General features: G+C 39.5%; 1 pseudogene; it reads right to left on the bottom strand.

The window, feature by feature from the left end:
- Positions 1-1,538: 1,538 nt before the first annotated feature.
- On the bottom strand, positions 1,539-5,481 carry LOC114404740 (annotated as a pseudogene).
- Between the last annotated feature and the right edge of the window lie 7,511 nt (positions 5,482-12,992).

The following is a 12,992-nucleotide window of genomic DNA, read 5'->3' as shown; positions in this document are numbered from 1 at the left end:
AACTCACAACAAAACCAAGAAACACAACATGGTTAGTACAAAAGATGCATTTTTCAAGATTGGCATACAATTGTTCTTCTCTAAGCACAGTCAAGACAGATTTTAAATGATCAATATGCAAATCAAGTGAAGTGCTATAGATAAGAATATCATCAAAGTACACCACAACGAACTTCCCTATGAACTCTCTCAAGATATCGTTCATTAATCTCATGAAAGTGCTAGGAGCGTTAGTTAGGCCAAAAGGCATAACCAACCATTCATACAAACCATATTTTGTTTTAAAAGAAGTTTTCCATTCATCTCCTTCTCTAATCCTGATATGAATCCTCATGGCACAAGGGCTGACTTAGGATCGTCTAGGATTAAACCTTGATGGAAAATGCGGAAATTGATTAAGGAAAGGATGGAAAATAAGGTGGTTAATTTCGTGGGTCTTAATAAGGTGGTTCTTGGCATAAAATGGATGAATGGGATGGTAAAACGTAGGTTAAGTGGTGGCTGGACAGAAATATAGAATTGGCAATAACTGAAGCTACAGGGCTCCAAATGAGGTGATTCCAAAACGCGGTGAAAGGTCTGGTTTTGAAATTCAATTTAGGCTCAAGAATCACTTAATTTGAGTGCGTAAAATGGGAGTTATGGCCACGAGATAATTCTGGGCAGAGGTGAATTTTCTGGAATTGTGGTTTGAAAGAACAAGGGTGAAGATGAAAGGAAGGAAAGAATCACTCTTTCCAGCGAGGGCAACACACAAAGGTTGTGAAAGTCCTTTGATACAGCCAGGGTGTTCTTGAATCACTCAAGAATTTAGGAGAATCACTCTCACTAAGATAAAAGAGATAAACTCTAATTTTCTGAATAAAACTCAACTTGTGTTTATTGATAAAATGGTTCAGCTTATATAGAAGCTTTACAACAGATTTTAGTAATGACCCACTAACCTAGAATTAAAATAACTTAATGCCATTAACCTAGGGAATTAAAAAAACTTAATGGCTGAGTGTAACTGAAATTGTGGCAACCAAAAGTCACCCCCAACAGCCAACAAGTCAGCCACCATTTGGTCTCCCAAAAGGCTGATGCCTAGGTTGCCAATTGGGCCCTTATTACAACTTGAACTAAACCTAACTAAAGCCCTTTTAGTTGATTAACCCAAAACATATTTTTGGTCAGCCAACTTTACAAGGATTGGGCAATTATTTAGACAAACTAAACACTCTAAAATTGAAACTAAGTGGTGTCATTTAGTCCTCCTCCATTTGGGCCATGATACAACTCACAACCTTGGATTTTTCTCCTTGAAACTTGGGCTTGTATTCAAATAGTATGGACAGCACTTGTTGAAGAGCTTCCTTGGCTTTCCTTGCTCTAGCCCTTGTCATAGGTCCTCCAAGTCCTTCAAGTGGATCCTTGCCCTTGCTCTTGGTCATGTCCTCATCATTCTCTCCCTCTTGAGAAGGATTTGTCCTCAAATCGGATTCTCCATCTGCATCAAAAAGAGATAAATCAGAGACATTGAAGGTGGAACTAACATTATACTCACCGGGCAGCTCAACTTTGTAAGCGTTGTCATTGATTCTTTCAAGCACTTGAAATGGTCCATCTCCCCTTGGTTGAAGCTTTGTTTTCCTTTGTTCCGGAAACCTTTCTTTTCTCATGTGCACCCAAACCCAATCTCAGGGTTTGAAGACAACCTTCTTTCTCCCTTTGTTGGCTTGTTTAGCATAACTTTTATTTTTCCTCTCAATTTGATCTTTGACTCTCTCATGAAGCTTCTTCACATAGTCCGCCTTTGCTTGACCTTCTTTATGCTTAAAAACAGAAACATTAGGCATAGGCAAAAGATCAAGAGGAGTTAGTGGATTAAAACCATAAACAACTTCAAAAGGAGAACAATTAGTGGTGCTATGAACAGCTCTATTGTAAGCAAATTCAACATGGGGTAAACAAGCTTCCCAAGTTTTTAAGTTCTTCCTCAAAACTGTCCTAAGCAAAGTTCCCAAAGTCCTATTAACAACTTCCGTTTGCCCATCGGTTTGTGGGTGACAAGTGGTTGAAAATAACAATTTAGTGCCCAACTTGCTCCACAAAGTCCTCCAAAAATGGCTTAGAAACTTAGAGTCCCTATCACTAACAATGCTCCTTGGCAGACCATGGAGTCTCACAATCTCCTTGAAAAACAAATCAGCCACATGGGAAGCATCATCAACTTTTTTACATGGAATAAAATGAGCCATTTTAGAAAACCTATTAACAACCACAAAAATGGAATCTCTACCATTGCTTGTTTTTGGCAGCCCCAAAACAAAATCCATGGATAAATCAATCCAAGGATACTCCGGAATTGGCAATGGAGTATACAATCCATGAGGCTTTACCTTAGACTTTGCCTTTTTACATACAATGCAATGTTCACAAAATTTCTGCACATCCTTTTTCATATGAGGCGCCAATAAAAATGTTCTTGTAATGTTTCTAGAGTCTTTTGGACCCCAAAATGCCCCATTAAACCTCCTTCATGTGCTTCACAAACAAGCAAATTTCTAGTAGAACATTTAGGCACACACAATTTGTTTTCTTTGAAAAGAAAGCCTTCATGTCTAAAGAAACCATTTTCTGAAAAAATTTCACAATTTTTAAAAATTTCTCCAAAAGTTTCATCATTTTCATACATGCTTTTCAAACATTCAAGACCAATCAATTTTGTTTCAGGCATAGAAAGTAATGCATGACGCCGAGAAAGAGCATCAGCTACAATATTACCTTTTCCCTTTTTATGTTTGATAACATGAGGGAATTGCTCTAGGAATTCCACCCACTTCGCATGCCTTTTGTTAAGCTTGCCTTGCCCCTTGATATATTTGAGGGACTCATGGTCACTATGAATGACAAATTCCTTGGGATAAAGGTAGTGTTGCCATGTTTTCAAAGCCCGTACTAAGGCATACAACTCCTTATCATAAGTTGAATAGTTAAGGGTAGGACCACTTAACTTTTCACTAAAATAAGCAATTGGATGGCCTTCTTGCATCAACACAGCCCCAATCCCAACATTTGAAGCATCACACTCAATTTCAAAAGATTTTTGAAAGTTTGGCAACGCAAGTATGGGGGCATTAGTTAGCTTTTGCTTAAGAACATTGAAAGCTTCTTCTTGTTTCTCTCCCCATTTGAAACCAACATTTTTCTTGAGCACTTCATTGAGAGGTGCTGCCAATGTGCTAAAATCCGTCTATAAAAACTTGCTAAGCCATGAAAACTCCTCACCTCGGTCACAGACTTAGGTGTAGGCCATTCTTGAATAGCCCTAACCTTCTCCTCATCAACTTGCACTCCTTTTGAACTCACAACAAAACCAAGAAACACAACATGGTTAGTACAAAAGATGCATTTTTCAAGATTGGCATACAATTGTTCTTCTCTAAGCACAGTCAAGACAGATTTTAAATGATCAATATGCAAATCAAGTGCAGTGCTATAGATAAGAATATCATCAAAGTACACCACAACAAACTTTCCTATGAACTCTCTCAAGATATGGTTCATTAGTCTCATGAAAGTGCTAGGAGCGTTAGTTAGGCCAAAAGGCATAACCAACCATTCATACAAACCATATTTTGTTTTAAAAGCAGTTTTCCATTCATCCCCTTCTCTAATCCTAATTTGATTGTATCCACTTTTTAAATCGATTTTAGAGAAGTAACATGCACCATGCAATTCATCAAGCAAATCATCAAGCCTAGGTATAGGATGCCTATATTTAATGGTGATGTTATTAAGGGCTCTACAATCAGAACACATGCGCCATGTCCCATCCTTTTTAGGGACCAAAATCACTGGGACAGGACAAGGACTCATACTATCTCTTACCCAACCTTTGCTAATGAGTTCATCCACTTGTCTTTGAATCTCTTTGGTTTCTTGTGGATTACTTCTATAGCCTGGCCTATTGGGCAAAGAAGCTCCCGGAATGAGATCAATTTGATGCTCAATTCCCCTCAAAGGTGGTAGTCCATTTGGCACATTTGGTGGAAACATGTCTTGAAAATCCTGCAAAAGAGTTTTAACACTAGAAGGCACTTCAAAATCATCAAAAGTGTTAGTGGTCAAAATCTGATTTTTGCAACACAAGATATATAGTGACTGTTTAGCACGAAACAACCTCTTGACCTCACTTTTTGTGGCTAAATAGCTCTCCCTCACTTCAAGTGTTTCACTCTTCTTTTGTTCACTCTTTTTCCTCTCAAGTGTTTCCCTCTTTTTCTCACTCTCAAGTGTTTTGCTCACTTTTTCTTTTTCTCTTTTCTCTTGAAGAAGTTTTTCTCTCATTTTCTTTTGATCCTCACACACTTCTTGTGGACTCAATGGCTTGAGCACAATCTTTTTGTCTTGGTGCATGAAAGAGATCTTGTTGGTGTAACCGTCATGATTGGCTCTTTTATCAAATTGCCATGGTCTCCCCAAAAGTAAGTGACTGGCCTCCATAGGAACAACATCACAAAGTACCTTATCATTGTATTTCCCAATGGAAAGGTCCACTTCAACTTGCTGCCTCACTTGCACCTCCCCATCCTTACTAAGCCATTGAAGTTTGTATGGCCTAGGATGTGGTTTAGTAGCTAAATTTAGCTTTGACACTATTCTAGCACTAGCCACATTGGTGCAACTACCTCCATCAATGATCACCATGCACACCTTGCCATTGATTAAACATCTAGTGTGAAAGATGTTTTCTCTTTGGCTCTCCTCCTCATGCTTCAATTGACCACCAAGTAACCGCCTAATCATCAACAAATCTCCCTCCGGAGTCTCCTCTTCCTCTTCAACATCGGATTCACTTATATATTCTCCATCTCTAAGAACCATGGACCTTTTGTTAGGGCACTCATAAGCATAGTGTCCTAGGCCTTGGCACTTGAAACACTTCACATCTCTACTCCTTTTAGAGGGTTCCTCTTGGGACTTTGAGCAAGTTTTTGATGGGATAGGTGAGGAACTACTACTAGAAGTAGCAGCCCCATCTTTCTTACCTTTGTCTTTCCAACTAGAAGAACCAAAGTTGGTAAAACTCCTCTTAGCCACTCCCTTCCTTTTTAATTGTTGCTCCACTTGGATTGCTTTGTGAAGCAAATCATCCATTTCAACAAACTCCTGCAGCTCAACAATATCACGGATATCATTAGTCAAACCATTAAGAAATCGAGCCATAGTTACCTCCTCATCTTCTTCAATATTTGCTTGAATCATGAGCACATCCATTTCCTTGAAATACTCCTCAACCCCCTTGTTGCCTTGGGTTAGTTTTTGGAGCTTGAATTTCAAGTCCCTTGAGTAACTAGCCGGCACATACCGCTTCCTCATGATCTTTTTCATCTCCATCCATGTATCAACCATTGGCTCTTCATTTCTTGCTCTCTCCTTTTGTAGCTTGTTCCACCACACAAGAGCATAGTCGGAAAACTCCGTGGCGGCAAGCTTCACCTTCTGGTCCTCCTCATAGTTGTTGCATGAGAAAACATGCTCTATTTTCATCTCCCACTCCAAGTAGGCCTCCGGATCATTCTTTCCTTTAAATGGAGGAATGTTGAGTTTAATACCATCAATTCGGTTTTGTCTAGGAACACCATCATTCCCTCTTCTCCTCCTTTCTTCTTCATTATGATCTCTATTCTCCATTTGATCCAACCTCTCATGGAGCGCATCATCTCGTTGTTTCATTAACCTCTCCAAATGTTGCATCAAAGCTTGCATTTGGAATTGCGAAAGCCCCACTCCATCATTAGGATTAGTACCTGACATCTCAAACAAACAAATCAAACGTAACAAGACAATTATAGTTGCTGTTTGAATACCTCACCCACTCAAGTGTATCACACAATTATGGCTTTTCTCTAATGAAACACTCTTGCCTTTTACCACTCTAATTCCCCTTGAGTTCTTAGGCAATTCAAGAGATTATGGCCACAACAAAGAACAATTCACCAATATGTGTAAGGTAAGGCTAGAGAGACAAGGAAAAGGTTAACCAAGAAAAAGGCTAACAATGTTTTTAGGCACAAATGAAGGAAATAAAATTCAGAATTTAGGAATTCAAGTAACAATCCTTCATGCAACCAATATATTACCTTAAAGAGATTTTTTTTTTTAAAAGTTCTTCAAGCATGAACCATTCAGCCCAATTTTTTTTTTTTTTTAATTTTGCTTATACGAAATTCTGCTTCTTTTTTTTATATCAAAGAGATCAAAAGGCTTAACTTTTGCAAATGGTTCAGCCTAAAAATATATATATATATATATATATATATATATATATATATATATATGAATAAGAAGGTAATATAAATGGCAAAGAGAATAAAGAAGGATGTTACCCAATATTTCCAGCAAAGGAAGTGTTGATCCTAGAACCGGAGCTCTGATTACCAAATGATATGAACCCTCATGGCACAAGGGCTGACTTAGGATCGTCTAGGATTAAACCTTGATGGAAAATGCGGAAATTGATTAAGGAAAGGATGGAAAATAAGGTGGTTAATTTCGTGGGTCTTAATAAGGTGGTTCTTGGCATAAAATGGATGAATGAGATGGTAAAACGTAGGTTAAGTGGTGGCTGGACAGAAATATAGAAATGGCAATAACTGAAGCTACAGGGCTCCAAATGAGGTGATTCCAAAACGAGGTGAAAGGTCTCGTTTTGAAATTCAATTTAGGCTCAAGAATCAATTAATTTGAGAGCGTAAAATGGGAGTTATGGCCACGAGATAATTCTGGGCAGAGGTGAATTTTCTGGAATTGTGGTTTGAAAGAACAAGGGTGAAGATGAAAGGAAGGAAAGAATCACTCTTTCCAGCGAGGGCAACACACAAAGGTTGTGAAAGTCCTTTGATACAGCCAGGGTGTTCTTGAATCACTCAAGAATTTAGGAGAATCACTCTCACTAAGATAAAAGAGATAAACTCTAATTTTCTGAATAAAACTCAACTTTTGTGTTTAATGATAAAATGGTTCAGCTTATATAGAAGCTTTACAGCAGATTTTAGTAATGACCCACTAACCTAGAATTAAAATAACTTAATGCCATTAACCTAGGGAATTAAAAAAAAACTTAATGGCTGAGTGTAACTGAAATTGTGGCAACCAAAAGTCACCCCCAACAGCCAATAAGTCAGCCACCATTTGGTCTCCCAAAAGGCTGATGCCTAGGTTGCCAATTGGGCCCTTATTACAACTTGAACTAAACCTAACTAAAGCCCTTTTAGTTGATTAACCCAAAACATATTTTTGGTCAGCCAACTTTAGAGGGATTGGGCCATTATTTAGACAAACTAAACACTCTAAAATTGAAACAAAGTGGTGTCATTTAGTCCTCCTCCATTTGGGCCATGATACAACTCACAACCTTGGACTTTTCTCCTTGAAACTTGGGCTTGTATTCAAATAGTATGGACAGCACTTGTTGAAGAGCTTCCTTGGCATTCCTTGCTCTAGCCCTTGTCATAGGTCCTCCAAGTCCTTCAAGTGGATCCTTGCCCTTGCTCTTGGTCATGTCCTCATCACGATATGTGATGCGACTGAATCGGACGTTTGAGTTAAATGTTATGACCATTGGAATTTCTCGAGAGCTTCCGTTGTTCAATTTCTAGCGTCTCGACGTATTATGCGCTCGAACATGACATCCGTGTGAAACGTTATGACCAGTTGAGTTTCAGGAGAGCTTCCGTTGTTTAATTTCGTGCGTCTCGACATATTATGCGCCTAAATCGGACAACCGAGTGAAAATTTATGACCATTTGAATTTCTCGAGAGCTTCCGTTGTTCAATTTCGAGCGTCTGGATATGTGATGCGCCTGAATCGGACATCCGAGTTTAAATTTATGACCATTTGAATTTCTAGAGAGCTTTCATTGTTCAATTTCGAGCGTCTCGATATATTATATTACCGAATCGGGCATCTGTGTGTAATGTTATGACCATTGGAATTTCTCGTGAGCTTCCATTGTTCAATTTCGGGCGTCTCGATATATTATGCGCCTGAACCGGACGTCCGCGTGAAAAGTTATGACCATTTGAGTTTCTCGAGAGCTTCTGGTGTTCAATTTCGAGCCTCTCGATATCTTATGCGCCTGAATCCGACCTCCGTGTGAAAAGTTATGACCATTCGAATTTCTCGAGAGCTTCCATATTTTAATTTCGAGCGTCTCGTTATATTATATTACCGAATCGGGCATCCGTGGGTAATGTTATGACCATTAGAATTTCTCATGAGCTTCCATTGTTCAATTTCGATCGTCTCGATATATTATGCGCCTGAATCGGACCTCCGCGTTTAATGTTGTGGCCATTGGAATTTCTCGTGAGCTTCCATTGTTCAATTTCGAGCGTCTCGATATATTATGCGCCTAAATCGGACAACCGAGTGAAAAGTTATGACCATTTGAATTTCTCGAGAGCTTCCGGTGTTCAATTTCGAGCGTCTCGATATCTTATGCGCCTGAATCCGACCTCCGTGTGAAAAGTTATGACCATTCGAATTTCTCGAGAGCTTCCATATTTCAATTTCGAGTGTCTCGTTATATTATATTACCGAATCGGGCATCCGTGGGTAATGTTATGACCATTAGAATTTCTCGTGAGTTTCCATTGTTCAATTTCGAGCGTCTCGATACATTATGCGCCTGAATCGGACCTCCGCGTTTAATGTTATGACCATTAGAATTTCTCGTGAGTTTCCATTGTTCAATTTCGAGCGTCTCGATACATTATGCGCCTGAATCGGACCTCCGCGTTTAATGTTATGACCATTGGAATTTCTCGTGAGCTTCCATTGTTCAATTTCGAGCGTCTCGATATATTATGCGCCTAAATCGGACAACCGAGTTAAAAGTTATGACCATTTAAATTTCTCGAGAGCTTCCAGTGTTCAATTTCGAGCGTCTCGATATCTTATGCGCCTGAATCCGACCTCTGTGTGAAAAGTTATGACCATTCGAATTTCTCGAGAGCTTCCATATTTCAATTTTGAGCGTCTCATTATATTATATTACCGAATCGGGCATCCGTGGGTAATGTTATGACCATTGGAATTTCTCGTGAGCTTCCATTGTTCAATTTCGAGCGTCTCGATATATTATGCGCCTGAATCGGACCTCCGCGTGAAAAGTTATGACCATTTTAATTTCTCGAGAGCTTCCATATTTCAATTTCGAGCGTCTCTATATATTATATTACCGAATCGGGCATCAGTGTGTAATTTTATGACCATTGGAATTTCTCGTGAGCTTCCATTGTTCAATTTCGAGCGTCTCGATATATTATGCTCCTGAATCGGACCTCCGTGTGAAAAGTTATGACCATTAGAATTTCTCGAGACCTTCTGGTGTTCAATTTCGAGAGTCTCGATATCTTATGCGCCAGAATCCGACCTCCGTGTGAAAAGTTATGACCATTTGAATTTCTCGAGAGCTTCCATATTTCAATTTCGAGCGTCTCGTTATATTATATTACCGAATCGGGCATCCGTGGGTAATGTTATGACCATAAGAATTTCTCGTGAGCTTCCATTGTTCAATTTCGAGCGTCTCGATATATTATGTGCCCGAATCCGACCTCCGAGTGAAAAGTTATGACCATTTGAATTTCTCGAGAGCTTCCAGTGTTCAATTTCGAGCGTCTCGATACATTATGCGCCTGAATCGGACCTCCACGTGAAAAGTTATGACCATTTGAATTTCTCGAGAGCTTCCGTTGTTCAATTTCGAGCGTCACGATATATTATGCGCCCGAATCGAACCATCGTGTGAAAAGTTATGATCATTTGAATTTCTGGAGAGCTTCCATATTCAATTTCGAGCATCTCGATATATTATATTACCGAATTGGGCATCCGTGTGTAATATTATGACCATCGGAATTTCTCGTGAGCTTCCATTGTTAAATTTCGAGCGTCTCGATATATTATGCGCCTGAATTGGACATCCGAGTGAAAAGTTATGACCATTTGAATTTCTCGAGACCTTCCGGTGTTCAATTTCGAGCGTCTCAATATGTGATGCGGCTAAATCGGACCTCCGAGTGAAATGTTATCACCATTTGAATTTCTCTAGAGCTTCCGTTGTTCAATTTCGAGCGTCACGATATGTTATGCGCCCGAATCGGACCTTCGTGTGAAAAGTTATGATCTTTTGAATTTCTCAAGAGCTTCCATATTTCAATTCGAGCGTCTCGATATATTATATTACCGAATCAGGCATCAATGTGTAATTTTATGACCATTGGAATTTCTCGTGAGCTTCCATTGTTCAATTTCGAGCGTCTCGATATATTATGCTCCTGAATCGGACCTCCGTGTGAAAAGTTCTAACCATTCGAATTTCTCGAGACCTTCCGGTGTTCAATTTCGAGCGTTTCAATATGTGATGCGGCTGAATCGGACGTTTGAGTTAAAAGATATGACCATTTGAATTTATCGAGAGCTTCCGTTGTTGAATTTTGAGAGTCTTGATATATTATGCGTCCTAATCGGACTTCCGTGTGAAAAGTTATGACCATTTGAATTTCTCGAAAGCTTCCGTTGTTCAACTTTGAGCGTCTCGATATGTGATGCAACTGAATCGGACGTCTGAGTTAAAAGTTATGACCAATTGAATTTCTCAAGAGCTTCCGTTGTTCAATTTCGAGAGTCTTGATATATTACGCGCTAGAATCGGACTTCCGTGTGAAAAGTTATGACCATTTGAATTTCTCGAGAGTTTCCGTTGTTCAATTTTGAGCGTCTCGATATGTGATGCGCCTGAATCGGACGTTTGAGTTAAAAGATATGACGATTTGAATTTATCGAGAGCTTCCGTTGTTGAATTTTGAGAGTCTTGATATATTATGCGTCCTAATCGGACTTCCGTGTGAAAAGTTATGACCATTTGAATTTCTCGAGAGCTTCCATATTTCAATTTCAAGCGTCTCGATATATTATATTACCGAATCGGGCATCCGTGTGCAATGTTATGACCATTGGAATTTCTCGTGAGCTTCCATTGTTCAATTTCGAGCGTCTCGATATATTATGTGCCTAAATCGGACATCCAAGTGAACAGTTTGAACCATTGGAATTTCTCAAGAGCTTCCGTTGTTCAATTTCGAGCGTCTCGATATGGATGCGGCTGAATCGGACCTCCGAGTGAAAAGTTATGACCATTTGAATTTCTCGAGAGCTTCCGTTGTTCAATTTCGAGAGCCTTGATATATTATGCACCTGAATCAGACTTCCGTGTGAAAAGTTATGACCATTTGAATATCTCGAATGTTTCCGTTGTTCAATTTCGAGCGTCTTGATATGTGATGCGCCTGAATCGGACGTTTGAGTTAAAAGTTATGACCATTTGAATTTCTCGAGAGTTTTCGTTGTTCAATTTCGAGCGTCCCGAGATATTATGTGCCTAAATCGGACATCCAAGTGAAAAGTTTGAACCATTGGAATTTCTCAAGAGCTTCCGTTGTTCAATTTCGAGCGTCTCGTTATATTATATTACCGAATCGGGCATCCGTGTGTAATGTTATGACCGTTGGAATTTCTCGTGAGCTTCCATTCTTCAATTTCGAGCGTCTCGATATATTATACGCCTAAATCGGACATCCAACTGAAAAGTTTGAACCATTGGAATTTCTCAAGAGCTTCCGTTGTTCAATTTCGATTGTCTCGATATGTGATGCGCCTGAATCGGACGTTCGTGTGAAAAGTTATGATCATTTGAATTTCTCGAGAGCTTCCATATTTCAATTTCGAGCGTCTCGATATATTATATTACCGAATCGGGCATCAGTGTGTAATTTTATGACCGTTGGAATTTCTCGTGAGCTTCCATTGTTCAATTTCGAGAGTCTTGATATATGATGTGCCTGAATCGGACTTCCGTGTGAAAAGTTATGACCATTTGAGTTTCTCGAGAGTTTCCGTTGTTCAATTTCGGGCGTGTCGATATCTTATGCGCCTGAATCGGACGTCCGTGTGAAAAGTTATGACCATTTGAATTTCTCGAGAGCTTCCATATTTCAATTTCGAGCGTCTCGATATATTATATTACCGAATCGGGCATCAGTGTGTAATTTTATGACCGTTGGAATTTCTCGTGAGCTTCCAGTTCAATTTCGAGCGTCTCGATATATTATGTTCCTGAATCGGACCTCCGCGTGAAAAGTTATGACCATTAGAATTTCTCGAGACCTTCCGGTGCTCAATTTCGAGTGTCTCGATATCTTATGCGCCTGAATCCGACCTCCGTGTTAAAAGTTATGACCATTCGAATTTCTCGAGAGCTTCCATATTTAAATTTCGAGCGTCTCATTATATTATATTACCAAATCGGGCATCTGTGGGTAATCTTGTGACCATCGGAATTTCTCGTGAGCTTCCAGTGTTCAATTTCGAGCGTCTCGATATGTGATGCGGCTGAATCGGACTTCCGAGTGAAAAGTTATGACCATTTGAATTTCTCGAGTGCTTCCGTTGATCAATTTCGAGCGTCTCGATATGTGATGCGGCTGAATCGGACTTCCGAGTGAAAAGTTATTACCATTTGAATTTCTCGAGAGCTTCCGTTGATCCATTTCGAGCGTCTCGATATGTGATGCGACTGAATCGGACGTTTGAGTTAAATGTTATGACCATTGGAATTTCTCGAGAGCTTACGTTGTTCAATTTCGAGCGTATCGACATATTATGCGCCCAAACATGACATCCCTGTGAAAAGTTATGACCAGTTGAATTTCCTGAGAGCTTCTCTTGTTTAATTTCCAGCGTCTCGACATATTATGAGCCTAAATCGGACATCCGAGTCAAAAGTTAACACCATTTGAATTTCTCGAGAGCTTCTGTTGTTCAATTTCGAGCGTCACGATATGTTATGCGCCCGAATCGGACCTTCGTGTGAAAAGTTATGATCATTTGAATTTCTCAAGAGCTTCCATATTTCAATTTCGAGCGTCTCGATATATTA

Source organism: Glycine soja, unplaced genomic scaffold (assembly GCF_004193775.1).
Source record: "Glycine soja cultivar W05 unplaced genomic scaffold, ASM419377v2 tig00106124_1_pilon, whole genome shotgun sequence".
Taxonomy (NCBI): Eukaryota; Viridiplantae; Streptophyta; class Magnoliopsida; order Fabales; family Fabaceae; genus Glycine; species Glycine soja.
The sequence above is the reverse complement of the archived record's forward strand: the minus strand, read 5'-3'. Positions and strand labels throughout refer to the sequence as shown.